The 14,998-nt window shown below is 49.1% G+C and overlaps 1 pseudogene; it reads right to left on the reverse strand.

Annotated features, from left to right (window-relative positions):
• Positions 1-7,020: 7,020 nt before the first annotated feature.
• Positions 7,021-14,599, reverse strand: LOC123156634 (BTB/POZ and MATH domain-containing protein 1-like; annotated as a pseudogene).
• Between the last annotated feature and the right edge of the window lie 399 nt (positions 14,600-14,998).

Raw genomic sequence — 14,998 nt, forward strand, 5'->3', positions numbered from 1 at the left:
TTGCACACAACTGGCTAGCTGAACCATTTGTGATACCTCACAAATGGTTTTCTCAAGCAAAACGTGTGTGATGACTGAAATCATCACACACAATTCGCAGCAGCTAACTCATGTGTGATTTGTAGCACACGGTTCTGGCAATTCAATAAGGGCATGAGGTGCTCAAGAAGGGCATCCGGAGCCTCCTCCTCCTCGCAGGCTTGACAAGCAGCTGGCGGAAGGTAAGGAGGAGGAGGTGGCTTGGAAGGTGCTTTCTGGTCGACGACGACCCTACATGTTGCTCCGTCAGGCAGGCTCAAGGAGCACGCGTTGGCGAGCTAATGACGCAACTGTTGGTCCTGCGGATGCATGCTGGGACTAGGCCACCTGTTTTTGCCACTGCCGCCGAAGTTCGAAACCTTTACAAAGCCCTTCTTATTGTTTTCACTTTGTTGTGATGGGACTTTTCTTTATTGATTTGCATTTGTGGTGTGTTGCTGTATGAGTTTGTATCTGGTAATTATAGTGTTATTGATGATGTGCTTTTCATCTCACTGGATTGAGTGACGTTCGATCTCGGTATGGTATTCCATTGAAGAAAAGAAGAGAACTTGTGTAGTTTGATAACTTTGGAGCTTTTGATGTTCTGTGAAATCAAAAACCACAGAAGTGGTAGGTATCAGAAAATTTTCAAAAAGCGGTAGTTTTTTCCAACCATATCCCCAATTGTTGTAGTTTTATGCTATTTACTCAAGTTATCACATATGGAACTAGCATTTTCTTTTTCTGCTTCTTGATCAGGTGCGTGTGTGTGTGGTGCGCTCGTGTGCATGTGTTTAAAGTTCTGACCAGTATATCCTTTCGAGATGGAACATATCTCAATGATGTTGGTGATTGTTCCAAGTTTGGCTATCTATATGTTGCATTCCAAAGACCCTCAGATGCCTGATGGGTAAGAAGCTTGGTTGTGTTGCTCGAAGGGAGACTTGCTATCTTGGTTGGTGGCTGGTGTTCAGAAAGCCAGTTCGTCGAGGCGGTATGGGTTATGATTTTATGGTCTTGTGGAGATGGTGGTGAAGAGTCGACATCGTCCTGATAGAAGCAAATTCAGTAATGTTATTGAAGGTTTACGTCATGTTGGCGGAACATATGATGCTTGCCATCGCTAGAGGGTGGAGAAAACCATCCATTTTGTATGCCCAATTCACAACGTCATTTGACTTGAAAATAACGTGCGGTTTGGTTTCTAGAGTAAGATAAGTCCCTTTTAGGGGCCTAGAGTAAGATAAGTTGAAGACGAGAGCTGTGAACAAAGCCCCCTGCCCCTGCCCCTGCCCCTGCATCGTTTTGTACGGGACGACATAGGAGGTGACACACCCCTGCGCCCACCGCCAGCACTCCCCTCCCCATCTCAGATCCTCGCTGCCTCCAGAGTGGTTGCCGAAAAGCATGTGCTTCAAGAAACGGCGGCGGCGAGGTGGCCTTCGCGCGTGGCCCTTCTGTGGGTGAGCGACCACTCATGTCCGGCGGCGGGGAGTGCGGGAAGTCTGAGATCCGGATCCAAGAGTCAGGAACACTCATGGTGGCTTTCCCTGCGGCAAAATCTCATGCGTCCAGGCATGGCGGCTCTAGTACGGGGAGATAAGGCCTGGATAATGATGGGAATAAGCCATGCTCAGGTCCGTGGTGACCCGCGAGTGCGCGCGTACGGGCGTGCGGATCACCAGAGGAGAACGCGTCCAGCGGAGCGCAGGGCGGCCGCGTCGATCACGTCAATGCGTGATCTTGTGCACGAGCCAGGGCGTGCAGGGCGTGGCGTCATGGAGGAGCTCGGCGTGCGTCGCCGAGGAGCTCGACGTGGCCGGTGGAGAAGAAGCTCGGCGTGCGAGCGTCGAGGAAGAACACGAAGGCAGCGGAGGACTGACCGCGTCGGGGCGCTGGACTCGGGCCGTGGCGACTGCGTGCGTGCGCGTCGTGTACACGAGTCTGGGAGCGCGGGACATGGGGTGCTGCGCAGCGGAGGCCGCAGCGGCGCGGTGCGACGGCCATGGCGAGACGTCGACGATGAGCCTGACATGTGCTAGGGGCATGGCTTGGGGCGTGAATGTTAGCAGCAAGCCACGCCCATGATGGCGGCGTCCGCGTCGGGTGCACCAGGCGAGTGCATGGGCTCGCGTCGGGCAAGTCGGGCGCGGCCGACTCCGTGGCGTAGGTGTTGTGTGTGTGTGTGTGGGTAGTGTCTTGGGCGCGCGTGTGCATGTACACGGGACGCGTCGTAGTAGGCGTAGTCAGTTGGGGACTTGGTCCGGGGAGAGCGAGGCGATCGGGGTGGGCTCGCCGCGGTACGTGCGTACGAGCGCGCGTGGTGGACGCGGCCAGGGCGGACCTGATCGTGGGCTCGCACAGGTGGAAGCGTGGGGATCGTGGACATGCTGGCCTGGGTATAAATCCCGTGTGGAGGTCGTTGTAGACTGGCGTGGTTGTAGCTCGAGTTGTTGCTTGAGGATATACACAGCCGTTGTTGCGGCTGGGGCGTTCGTGCGCCAGGAACACCACCGTGCCCTCTCATTCTGTCTGTTTTCTTCTTCCTTGGTTCAGTTTGTGCTAGAGCGAAGTGACAGAGAGATAGAGGTAGACTAGCGCAAGAGCTAGGGCATAGCCACGGTTCCAACAATTGGTATCGGAGCATCTGGTTCGGAGGAGCTCGCCGGCGATGGCGCTCGTCCCGTGCGGCGCCGGAGCACGGTGATGCCGTGCGTGCGGGGAGCGCGGCGGCCGCGGCGGACCTGCGTGGTGGCGCAGAGGCTACGGTGGCGCGGCGTGGCTCGGCGGAGAGAATGACAAGCTCCTGGACACGCCGGTTCGGCCGCGTAGATCGCGTCGGAGCGCGATCGTGGCGCGAGCTGGAGACGTGTGGAGCGTGGCGAATGAGGCGCGGCGGCGAGCCCGGCGCGACCAGTGCGTGTTATGGGTGCGCACCGGACGCGTCGGGCGCGTCAGGACCGCGGGCGTGGACCGCGTCGAGGCGCTGGACCTGGTTGCGCAGATCGCATACGTGCGCGGCGGGAGCGCGGCGACGTGGGGAGTGCGCGCGAAGGGCACGGCGGTCGCGGAGACGAGGAGGTCGCGAGGGACCCGCATGGTGGCGCAGAGGTCGTGACGGCTCGGCGCGACAACCGTGAAATGCGCGTGGCACGGAGACGCGGCGTGGCGGCCCATGGGACTGCGGGCTGCTGCAGCGGCAGCGAGCGGAGGCTTGTGACGGAGACGCTGCGGAGGCATACATGGCGACGTGACGACGACAACGACGGAAGTTGCACCAACTCCGGCGACGGCAGATCATGGCTTAGGACGTGAATGATGGGAATAAGCCATGCTTAGGTCCGTGGTGACCCGCGAGTGTGCGCGTACGTGCCAGGTCTGCGGTGACCGGGCGTGTGCATGTGTGTGCGTGCGCATCGTGGGTGTGTGAGAAGCGCGTGTATAAGGTCTCAACCGGCCTGTGTAACTCGGTGTGGTGCCTGGGAACGAGTTCGTGCTCGTGGTAGTGGCGTTCGAGCGCCGGAAACCTCCTGTGTCCACCTGTGTCTTCTTCTTCCCTTCTTCTTCTTCGATCGTGTGACTGCAGAACAAGAGAGCTGCGAGAGGTAGGCGAGAGCTAGGGCTAGACGGCAACAACAGATAATGCCGCGGGGCACGGCGATTCCTTCCCGGGTTGGGGTGGGTGTTCGTGGGCTCCCATAAGCTCAGCTGCCTCGATGTTTGCGGATCCTCGCTTGTCATCAAGGACATCCGCAGGGTGATGGCTGCCCGCTGTTGGGGCTCCCAATGGTGAAGGTGGTAGCTTTCGTTCTTCAACCGTTTGTTGTGGGGTAGACAGGAAGCCCGGGCTGGCGGGCTTTCTTTCTTCAGTCTCGTTATCTGCATTGCTATTGTTGTAACTGCAGGAATGTTATATTTCTTTACGGGAGGGAGTACAAGATAGATTATGATTTGGTCTGTCTTGCTTTGTACTTTAAATTAATCATGTACTCCTATATATATGTCCACAAGGCTCAAACAATAATCATCGATTACCAATCCCTCTCTATCCCTTCTAACATGTTATCAGTCTAAGCGATCCAACCTTAGCGGCCGCCCGCTACTTCCGCACCGCACGCAGCCGCCGGGGTGGTCGGCCTCCATGACAGCCGTCGGGTGCCGCGCCGCCTGTATCTAGGGTTAGTCCGCTGGTCGTGTTGACCGGCTGCCTTAGGAAGTCTTTTCCCGATCCTTTGATTTGGGTTTTCTCTCTCTCGCCGATTGCTTTGATCGGCGTTTACTTTTTGGTTTTTCGATCTAAAATCGGTTTGCGTCGACCACCGCCGCCGTCGACCCCCGTGCCTCTACTCCGCCATCGCCGCCGCTCCTAACCAAGCCGCCACTGTCGCCGCCAGGCCACCGCCGCTGCTAGCCCCATAGCCGCCACCGCCACCGTCCACCCCCTTCGTCTTTGTCCAGCACCAGCCCGTCGCCAGCGTCACCGTCATCTACCTCGACCACTTCATCTACTCCGGCTATCGTTGGTGACATCGGCCTCACGCCGGTTGGCGCCAGAACCGTCGTTGAGTCTTCTTCTCTGCTGGCCCTTCCGACTCCTCAACATGGCGTACAGCTCATGCAGGTCCCTCGTCTACGCTTGACCGGTGCTAGCAAAACCAATGCGTGCCTTTGTCCACGATGTGTCCCCGAGCCTGGCAAGCCTGGTGCGCTGCTTCATCAACTTCGTCTACGTTTGTCCGCATGCCCGGTGTTGGCAACACCGACGTGTGACATCATCTACGATATGTCCCCGGGTTTGGCAAACTCGGCGCGACGCCTCGTTAACAACATCTTCCCGGCGCACCACTACTTCGACACCACTGCGCCCATGACTAACTTGGTGCCTCCTTGCACCCGCGGCTCCACGGCGACTTCCTCGACACCGGCTACCCCGACTCGGCATCGATTATGGCATTCTACGCTCTCGGTTACTTTGACAACGGCACAAAGGGCTACGACCTGGCTTGAGCAACCTTATCGGTTTTCATTCCAGCCACGACTTTCGTGATGCATCGACCGTTACGACTATGGTGTGGTGTCCGTCGTTTTGCCTTCAGATTCTTCTGCAGTCTCACCGTCTGCGTCGCTACCGTTGTGACTGCTGGGGGATGTTGAGTATTATGATTAATTAGGAAATACGAGAATGACTAGGATTTGTTCTGTCTTGTTTTGTACTCTAATTTAACTATGTACTCCTATATATATGTCCACGAAGCTCAAGCAATAGTCATCGATTCCACCAATCCCTCTCTATCCCTTTTAACAGTTCTGGCAGCTTGGTCCCCAAGGCAGGGGCTTGCTGTGGGTGCTTCGTCCGGCCTACTTGGTTTCTGCGGGCAATGAGGAGCCGGTGAAGGGAGGTGTGATACCATGGCTCTCGGTCGGCTAGACGTCAACTTGGAGGAGAGTCGCCTCTCCACATGTTTCTCTCATCCTTCACACCAGATCTATGCACTGCATTAATGTTTGTGTATGCCTGCTCGCAGGTTCCGGAAGGTGTCTTGAGGAGAGCTGGGGTTCTCGGGTCCTAGGGAAACCCTTAGCCAGCGACGGTGTCCTGCGGGCGCGCTGCGGGTGTCCTTCCCCGTCATGAAGGCGTCATTGAGGTACCCGTCCCCACCCTGCACCCCCTGTTTCTTGGGTGAAATCTTATTCAACGAGAACGAGTTTTCTATAATCTAGGGAAGTTGTTTGGGCCTGTTAGCACTCAATTCAGTCCATCATGGCCTAGACAAGCAGTTGCGCAATGGTACGATAATTTTTTCGAACACTGGCATATTTTAACAAAGACCTGAGAAACGTGGGATATCATATTAAGACATTGGTATGACTTAACTAACTATGCGTTGCTCATCATGGGGACTCGATAGCTTGATGTTAGTTGTACTGAATTTTTATCCAAAATGACAGAAAACAGCAACAATTTTCTGACTGCATAGAGAACAGAATATTGTATAGCTTCGCTATCGTATGTTCCGAAAGCAAGCAAACAATTGCAGCTTGGTTCTGCTATCGTACGGGTATTTTATCAAAATCTTAAACCTTAAGCAAGAATGATACAAGTCTTGGAGGAAATAGAACATAAATAACCATGACCAATTCTCAAAGAAAAAAATCACCATGACCAGTCAATAGGCTGGTCGTAATGATAGTATCATAGCTAGTATCATGCATGCTAACTAGGCAATTTTGATGAGGTGTCATAGCATTAAATGAAGAAAGAGAGAGTGGAGTATCATATCATGACATCATATCATAATAAATGCTATACTACTTTGTGTCATGCATGGCAATAAATAGAGTATTACATGATACTATTATATGATACTATGCATTAGAGAGGTAGCATCATACACTAGTATCATATGTATGATACTAGTATATGATACTCCCCATTACAACCAGCCTTAAGGGTTGATGAAATCGAATGTATGTACTTTAGTTATTATCCTTTGTACTACAAGCATGGCAAATTATTCCAACATGTTCTAGTTAATACAGTTACGTAATCTAATTGTGCAATCAGATACAGTTCGAATCCACATACAGTTTCTCTCAACTTTCTGCCAGCACTCAAAAGAATATAGATAAGATTCTCAAGATTATGAGAAAGAGTGACTAACCAAAGGCTAGATATAAACATGCACAATTGTGGCATCATAGAGCCTATGATTTCATTCAAACTTGTCATTGTAGTAGAAAAGAAATACAAAAACATTACTAAAATTCAACAAGAAGTTCAAACCAAGATAGCTAGGCAAGGTGTATAATTCTTCAGCAACTACTCCCTCTATAAACTTAATATAAGATCTTTTAGATCACTCAGTGAGTGATAAAAGATCTTATATTAGCTTACAGAGGGAGTACTAATTACATGATAGCCGACGAAAGGCAAGCCAGTGTAACAGGCTTGTAATTACCATCATTTATGTACCACCGCCATCATTATTCAGCCATACTCTAGTTTACTCTAGTCTTCTTCGGAGAAGGAGGTTTCATGATGGTCAGTTTTCACGTGCAATCTTGAACCTCTCCCGCGCTTCGACCAAGAGGGTCAGGAAACTCTGCATCAAGTGGAGGTACTCACCAGATGTCGCGACCATCTCAAAGCAAGAGCTTTGAGTTTGGGGCAGGCATGGCCCTCCGCGAGCTCCAACATTGAGACCACACTGTTTATGGTGATACCATTGCCGCATAGCTTGTCCTCACAGATCATCTTCAGCCCCTCCACCCCGTACCTATCAGCAGCTACAGGTAGATGCTGGTAGTGTGCCATGGCGGAAGGAACATCCTTTGTGTCAGCATCGTGTAGCGAACTACTCCCTCCGTTCCTAAATATTTATTTTTTTAGAGGTTTCAAATGGGCTACCACATACGAATGTATATAGATATATTTTAAAGTGTAGATTCACTTATTTTGCTCCATATATATGTAGTCACTTATTGAAATCTCCAGAAAGACAAATATTTAAGAACAGAGGGAATATGATACATGTAGTGGAGCAAAGATGCGAAGGTGGAGGCCTCCATGTCTTGGATGATGATGGACGTCATCTTGCTTTCAGCCAACGGGCCGTAGAGTTCCGCTCTAAAGACGGGCGATCGGGCTGCGAGGACCAAGCGATGTGCATTGAAGCTCTCCCCGCCGACGTCAAAGGAAACATCGGTGAGGTCTTGTTTACCAAACATCATGGCCAGATCATGACCCAGACCGGGAGGACGAGGAGCTGCAGGTGTCAGCCAGTTTCTTTCCCAGCAGATGTCAATGGAGCACAGCACCACGAAGTAGTCGTCCACCACACAGTTGGCCTTGAGATCATCCCGCTCTACCATCAGGATGTAACCAGCTCCTTCTTGTTGGAAATATGATTAACAGAAATACTAGGTAAAGCATGACTAGTATAGCAGTGATAAAACAAGTCATGCGATTTGACAAAGAGAAGGTAAATAACATCTGCATATATGAGGTAGAACCGATCATCTCTCGAGCAGACAGTAGATCAAGATGCATATATGAGGTAGATCCTAACATGTCTAGGGAAAACACTAGAACAAGGAACTGTGGCAGGACCTCTAACAGAAAAAACAAGAACACGTACGGGACAACAGCCGAAGCAGAGGCACTGGACTTGGGGTCGGTGTCCTCCATGTCATCGAGGAGGTTGTCGACGTCGGTAAAGTAGTCGTCGTTGGGGAAGTAATCATCGGAGTCCGGGGCGTCCGTGACGAAGAAGTCAGTAGTCGCGCAGAGCGCTCCCCAAAAACCTTATCACCCTTCTCCCGTACAGGACTCGAAGAGGTGCGGTTTTGGAGGCCTACTGTCCCGACTCGCGATGCACACCGCAAGCCGGGATGAGAAAGACAGCGGCAGCTTAGAGATTGGAACCAGTGGCGAGAGGAAGGAGAAGTTCTGGTGCGTCTCTCTGAGAGGAGCGACCTCCCTTTTATAGGCGCAAGATAAGGAGGCGAGAGGGCAGCGACGGAAGGCGAAACGAAGCGAACGGACTTCAGCCAAAGAGGCGCCCCGTTCGGATTCAGTGTCCACTATGAAAAATGTTTTAGCTCCTGCGTGACCTTTCGTATACCCGTCGTGCGTGGCAAAAATTTAACATCGGCTCGTTCCCACAACCCGCGTCGCGTCGCGTCGCGTCGCGTCACGGCGCGGCGCGGCGGAGGAGGAGCGCGCGTGGATGTCCCTCTTGTTCTCATGCTCATACAAATTGGGAAAGAGCCTCCCTTATAAAGAGGTCCAACTCCCTCTAAACTAGCAATGTGGGACTAAACTTTAGTTCCACCTCTTGCCTTGCACGAATGGGCTGCATGGGCCTCTAGGATTTATTAGGAATTTCTGAAATTGTTATTGGGCTAGGCCCAAATAGACGAAAATTCCAGCAATCCCCCACCAGATCCCAGAGGCACACAAAAATTTGCCTTTGGTTCCAAAACAATGTTTTATATACCGGTACTGTAGTGGAGACTGTTAAGTTGAACTTCCACCTAGAACTCTATGCTACACTAGTAAGCAACTTGAACAGTGGACTGGGCCTTGAACTGCAAGTTTTCTGGGAATCTAGCTTCACATAAAGCCTTGACCAATACGTGGCTACCGTGGGTCTTCCCCGCGGGTGGAGCTTATGCGTCATACTCCGAGACCTTTCATGAGTTTACTAGAGAGAACCCTACTCTCATAGATTACGACGTTTAACAATCAGACTCATATAGGTGCGTTCTTCAAAAGATGTTCTGCAGGACAACATCTCTGCTTCAAAGAGCCACTTAGAATACATTAAGATATACATCAATCTGTCATGCAGATTAGGAGAGTATTGCATCTTCATGGAGTGGTATTTTTAATATTAAGGGTACTCTCCTCCCAGTTGACCAACAACTTGTCTTCCACATCTAATTCACGGGATCTCCGATCACAAAGAATAGGTTACCACTGTGAACAACTCATATTGTGGGTCTCATGCCCATCTCCCTCGATGCATTATCTATCACATTACGTGATAGACCCTTAATGAAAGGATCTGCCAGATTTTTAGACGTTTGGATATAATCCAATGCAATAACTCCAGAGTTTCTCATTTTTCTGACAGACTTTAACCTTCTCTGAACATGTCTTGATGACTTCATGTTATCCTTTGAGCTGTTCACTTTCGTGATCACAGTTTGATTGTCACAGTTCTTAAGGATACCCGGTACATGTTTCTCAACAACCGGCAAGTCATTCAAGAGCCGGCGAAGCCAATCTGCTTCGACCGTAGCTGTATCTAGTGTTGTGAGTTCTGCTTCCATTGTTGACCTCGTTAAGATGGTCTGCTTGCAAGACTTCCAAGAAACAGCACCACCTCCATGAGTGAATACATATCCGCTCGTGGCCTTTATCTCATCAGCATCTGAGATCCAGTTTGAGTCACTATACCCTTCAAGCAACTTTGGGTGCCCAGTGTAGTGAATTCCATAATTCGGAGTGCCTTTTAAATAACGCAAAACTCTCTCTAGAGCTTTCCAATGCACATCTCCTGGTTTTGAAACAAACCGGCTCAGTTTGCTGACAGCAAAAGAGATGTCAGGTCTTGTAGCACTGGCTAAGTACATAAGCGAGCCAATAATCTGAGAATATTTCAATTGGAGTCTCTAGCAATTCTTCGATTCTTTCGAAGAAACACACTAGCATCATATGGTGTTGGAGAGGGCTTGTAGTCACTATAGCCAAAGCGACTCAAGATCTTTTCCACGTTGTGAGATTGAAGCCATGTAATCTCACCATCATCGTCTCTCAACAACTTGATATTCAGAATGGCATCAGCCACTCCTAAATCCTTCATCTCAAAACAACGAGATAGGAAATCCTTGACCTCCTTAATAACATTCAGATTTGTTCTGAAAATCAGTATGCCATCAACATACAAGAAAAGCATAACTCCCTCGCCCCCACCATGGCGATAGTACACACATTTGTCAGCTTCGTTCAAAACAAAGCCTGCAGCTGTTAAAGTTCTTTCGAACTTCTCATGCCACTGTTTAGGTGCTTGCTTGAGTCCATACAAAAACTTCAGCAACTTGCACACTTTTCCTTCCTGACCATCTATTACAAACCCATCTGGTTGTTCCATATAAATTTCCTCGTCCAACTCTCCATTTAGGAAAGCAGTCTTAACATCCATTTGATGAACGAGAAGACCATGTGAGGAAGCTAGTGAAAGTAGAACTTAAATAGTGATCAGTCGAGCCATAGGTGAGTAAGTATCAAAGAAGTCTTCACCTTCCTTTTGGGTATAACCCTTAGCCACGAGCCGTGACTTGTACTTTTCAATAGTACCATCAGGCCTAAGCTTCTTCTTGAATACCCATTTGCATCCTATAGGTTTGCACCCATAAGGACGATCAGTTATCTCCCAAGTTTCATTCACCAAGATGGAATCCATCTCGCTATGAACTGCTTCCTTCCAGTAGTCAGCATCTTCAGATGCATAGGCCTTTGAAATAGAACTGGGAGTGTCATCTATGAGATACACAAGATAATCATCACCAAAGGACTTTGCAGTCCTCTGTCTCTTGCTCCTAGTAGGAACTTCGTTGTTCTCCTCCACAGGACTTTCAAAGTGTTCCATCAAAATGGCAGGTTCAGTAATTGTAACTGGTTCCTGATTCGATGAACTAGGCATCTCCTGATTAGATGAGGTAGCCATATCCTTCATGGGAAAGATATCTTCAAAGAAAGTCGCATCATTCGACTCCATGATCGTACCGACATGCATGTCAAGTACCTCGGATTTTACAACCAAGAATCTATAACCAATGCTATGAAAAGCATATTCCAGGAAAACACAATCCACAGTTTTTGGTCCCACCTTCCGCTTCTTTGGAATCGGCACATTGACTTTCGCCAAACAACCCCAGGTTCGTAGATAAGAGAGTTTTAACCTTTTCTTCTCCCATTCCTCGAATGGAGTTATCTCTTTGTTCTTTGTGGGAACTCGGTTTAGGACATGACATGCAGTCAATATCGCCTCCCCCCACCATGCCTTGGAGAGACCCGATGTGTCTAACATGGCGTTAACCAAATCAGTTAGAGTACGGTTCTTTCTTTCGGCCACCCCATTTGACTGGGGTGAATAAGGAAGCGTCCTCTCATGGATTATACCATGTTCCGCACAAAAAGCATCAAATTCATTGGAAAAATACTCTCCACCACGGTCGGACCTAAGCCTCTTGATTTTTCGATCAAGTTGGTTTTCCACTTCAGCTTTATAGATCTTGAAAAAGTTCAAAGCCTCATCCTTAGATTTCAGAAGATACACACGGCAGTATCTAGTGGAGTCGTCAATTAAAGTCATGAAATATTTCTTTCCACCTTTTGTCAAAACACCATTCATTTCACATAGATCTGAATGTATGAGTTCTAGTGGTGCAAGATTTCTCGTTTCCGCAGTCACATGAGACTTACGAGGTTGCTTAGCTTGTACACACACTTGACACTTGGATCCCTTGACGGTGGTGAAACTAGGGATTAAGTTCAACTTCGCTAGTAGCGACATGCAACCAAAGTTAACATGACAAAGACGTGAATGCCACACATTTGATTCATTATTGTTACAAATATGATTAACAACTTTATTGCAAACGTCTGATAAGGATAAACGAAACAGACCTCCTGACTCATAGCCTTTACCAACAAAGGTTCCATACTTGAAAATTACAAATTTATTCGACTTAAAGACAAGCTTGTAGCCATCTCTACACAGAAGAGATCCGCTAACAAGATTTTTATTGATGGAGGGGACATAGTGCACGTTCTTCAGCCGCGCGATCTTTCCCGAAGTAAACTTCAGATCGACCGTGCCAACACCACGAACAGAAGCACTTGAACCGTTGCCCATCAGCACGGTGGCAGTCCCTGCAGTCTGATAAGACGAAAACATGGAAATATCACCGCATACATGCACATTAGCACCCGTGTCAATCAACCAATTAGGAGAATGACATACTAAAAGAATAGTGGGAAATATACCATACCTAGCATCCTTCATGTCAGTGTCTCCAATGACAACATTAGCGGTCTTGCCGCCTTTCCCAGGATGACGCTTGTCATAGCGATTAGGGCAACTTGGAGGCCAATGATCAGGATCCACACACACATGGCAAACATCTTTCTTCTTGTCATTCTTCTTCTTAAAGTTTGTGTGCTGCACAGCCTTGTTCTTCCCATTAAAATTTTCTTTACCATCAAACTTTCCCTTGTTCTTGAACTTGTGGGGTTGGAAATTCTTCTTCTGTACCAGATTGGCACTAGAACCTCCCTCAATACCTCGAGCACGGTTGTCCTTTACTCTCGCCTTTTCTTCCACATCAAGAGTACCAATGAGATCCGGAACGGAAAACTCCTGCCTCTTATGCTTCAGTGAGGTAGCAAAGTTCCTCCACGTGGGAGGAATCTTAGTGATGATACCTCCGGCAATAAACTTGTTCGGTAGGATACAATTGAAGTGCTCAAGTTCTCTGGCAAATGACTGTATCTCATGAGCTTGCTCAACCACGAAGCGCTCTTCAGTCATCCTGTAGTCATAGAATTGCTACATGATGTACAGCTCAGTGCCAGCATCCGAGACCCCAAACTTGGCCTCGAGTGCGTCCCACATATCTTTTCCATTATCAATTGACGCATAAGCATCAACTATGTTCTCACCAAGAACACTCAATAGAGCAGCCTTAAATGAGGTATCCATTTTCTAAAAAGCTTGTGCCTGTTGGGCATCTTGCTCTCCTTCAGGTTTACCAAGAGTGGCGTCATAGAAACTCATGGTTTGAAACCATAAGACTGCTCTCACGCGCCACCTCTTATAGTGGATACCCTCAAACATAGGAGGTCTCATGAAAGCAGCAACACCACTTGGGGTAAATTGCCTATAATAAGGTTTTTGGATTGTTGAAAATATGAGCAATTTACCGAATGATTTTATTAACAGAAATACTAGATAAAGCATGACTAGTATAGCAGGGATAAAACAAGTCATGCGATTTGAAACAGAAGGTAAATAACATCTGCATATATGAGGTAGAACCGATCATCTTTCGAGCAGACAGTAGATCAAGATGCATATATGAGGTAGATCCTAACATGTCTAGGGCAAACACTAGAACAAGGAACTGTGGCAGGACCTCTAACAGGAAAAACAAGAACACGTATGGGACAGCAGCCGGAGCAGAGGCACTGGACTTTGGGTCGGTGTCCTCCATGTCATCGAGGAGGTTGTCAACGTCGGGAAAGTAGTCGTCGTCGGGGAAGTAGTCGTCGGAGTCCGGGGTGTCCGTGAAGAAGAAGTCAGTAAGTCGCGCAGAGCGCTTCCCAAAAACATTATCACCCTTCTCCCGTACAGGACTCAAAGAGGTGCGGTTTCGGAGGCCTACCGTCCAGACTCGCGGTGCACGCCGCAAGCCGGGATGAGGAAGACAGCAGCAGCTCAGAGATGTCCCTCTTGTTCTCATGCTCATACAAGTGGGGAAAGAGTCTCCCTTATAAAGAGGTCCAACTCCCTATAAACTAGTAATATGGACTAAACTTTAGTTCCACCTCTTGCCTTGTATGAATGGGCTGCGTGAGCCTCTAGGATTTATTAGGAATTTCTGAAACTGCTATTGGGCTAGGTCCAGATAGACAAAAATTCCAGCACTTCATTCATCGACACGGGGCGAGGCGCGCTTTTGAATCGTGCGTCCCGCTGTCCCACGGATGGTGCCGGTGAGCCGGTCTTGTCGAGTAAAACCATGTGCGTAGACGTGCTGGGAGCGCTTTCGTCTATGACGGGGTACTTAGCCGACACACTGAGCGTCAGGATGATGCCGCTTGCTTTGGAGAAGGCAACGCATTGGCATCCACGAACGAAGATCGCACCCGCATAGGACCATCCTCGGTCGGCACGAGCCTTACCCGGAAAAGGAAGCGGTGGCTGTTTCTTGTGGGGGATATGTGGCAATCGGATGGCCCGTCGTTGGCCATGATTGACATCGATCCACTGGGGACCCACCGGCAGCTGTAGGCGATCGGCGGCGAGCGAACCTGTATTCCTGTAATATGTTGGAAATTAGGGATCCGTCCCCGTCGGGTTTTAAGGGGAGTATGCAGGCCGCCCCTGCTACGTAACGAAGGCGGACTCCGTAGTTTTTGCTTGTTGGTAACAGCTCCCGGGTGCCCCTACGCCCTCATGAACAGTATATTAGTAAAGAATAAAAAAATATCAAAAAACTATAAAACTTCGGAAATGTTAACGTCCACACGTGTGGGCGTTGACCATCTCGTCCACACGCATCCATCACCGTCCAATACTATATGCACGAATCTTGGAACAATTTGGCTGATTTTCTGTGCCACGTAGGACAAGGCGTGTGTGTGGTGTGTGACATAGTTCGCCCACACATCCGTTTTATCACACGG

Source organism: Triticum aestivum, chromosome 7B (assembly GCF_018294505.1).
Source record: "Triticum aestivum cultivar Chinese Spring chromosome 7B, IWGSC CS RefSeq v2.1, whole genome shotgun sequence".
NCBI lineage: Eukaryota > Viridiplantae > Streptophyta > Magnoliopsida > Poales > Poaceae > Triticum > Triticum aestivum.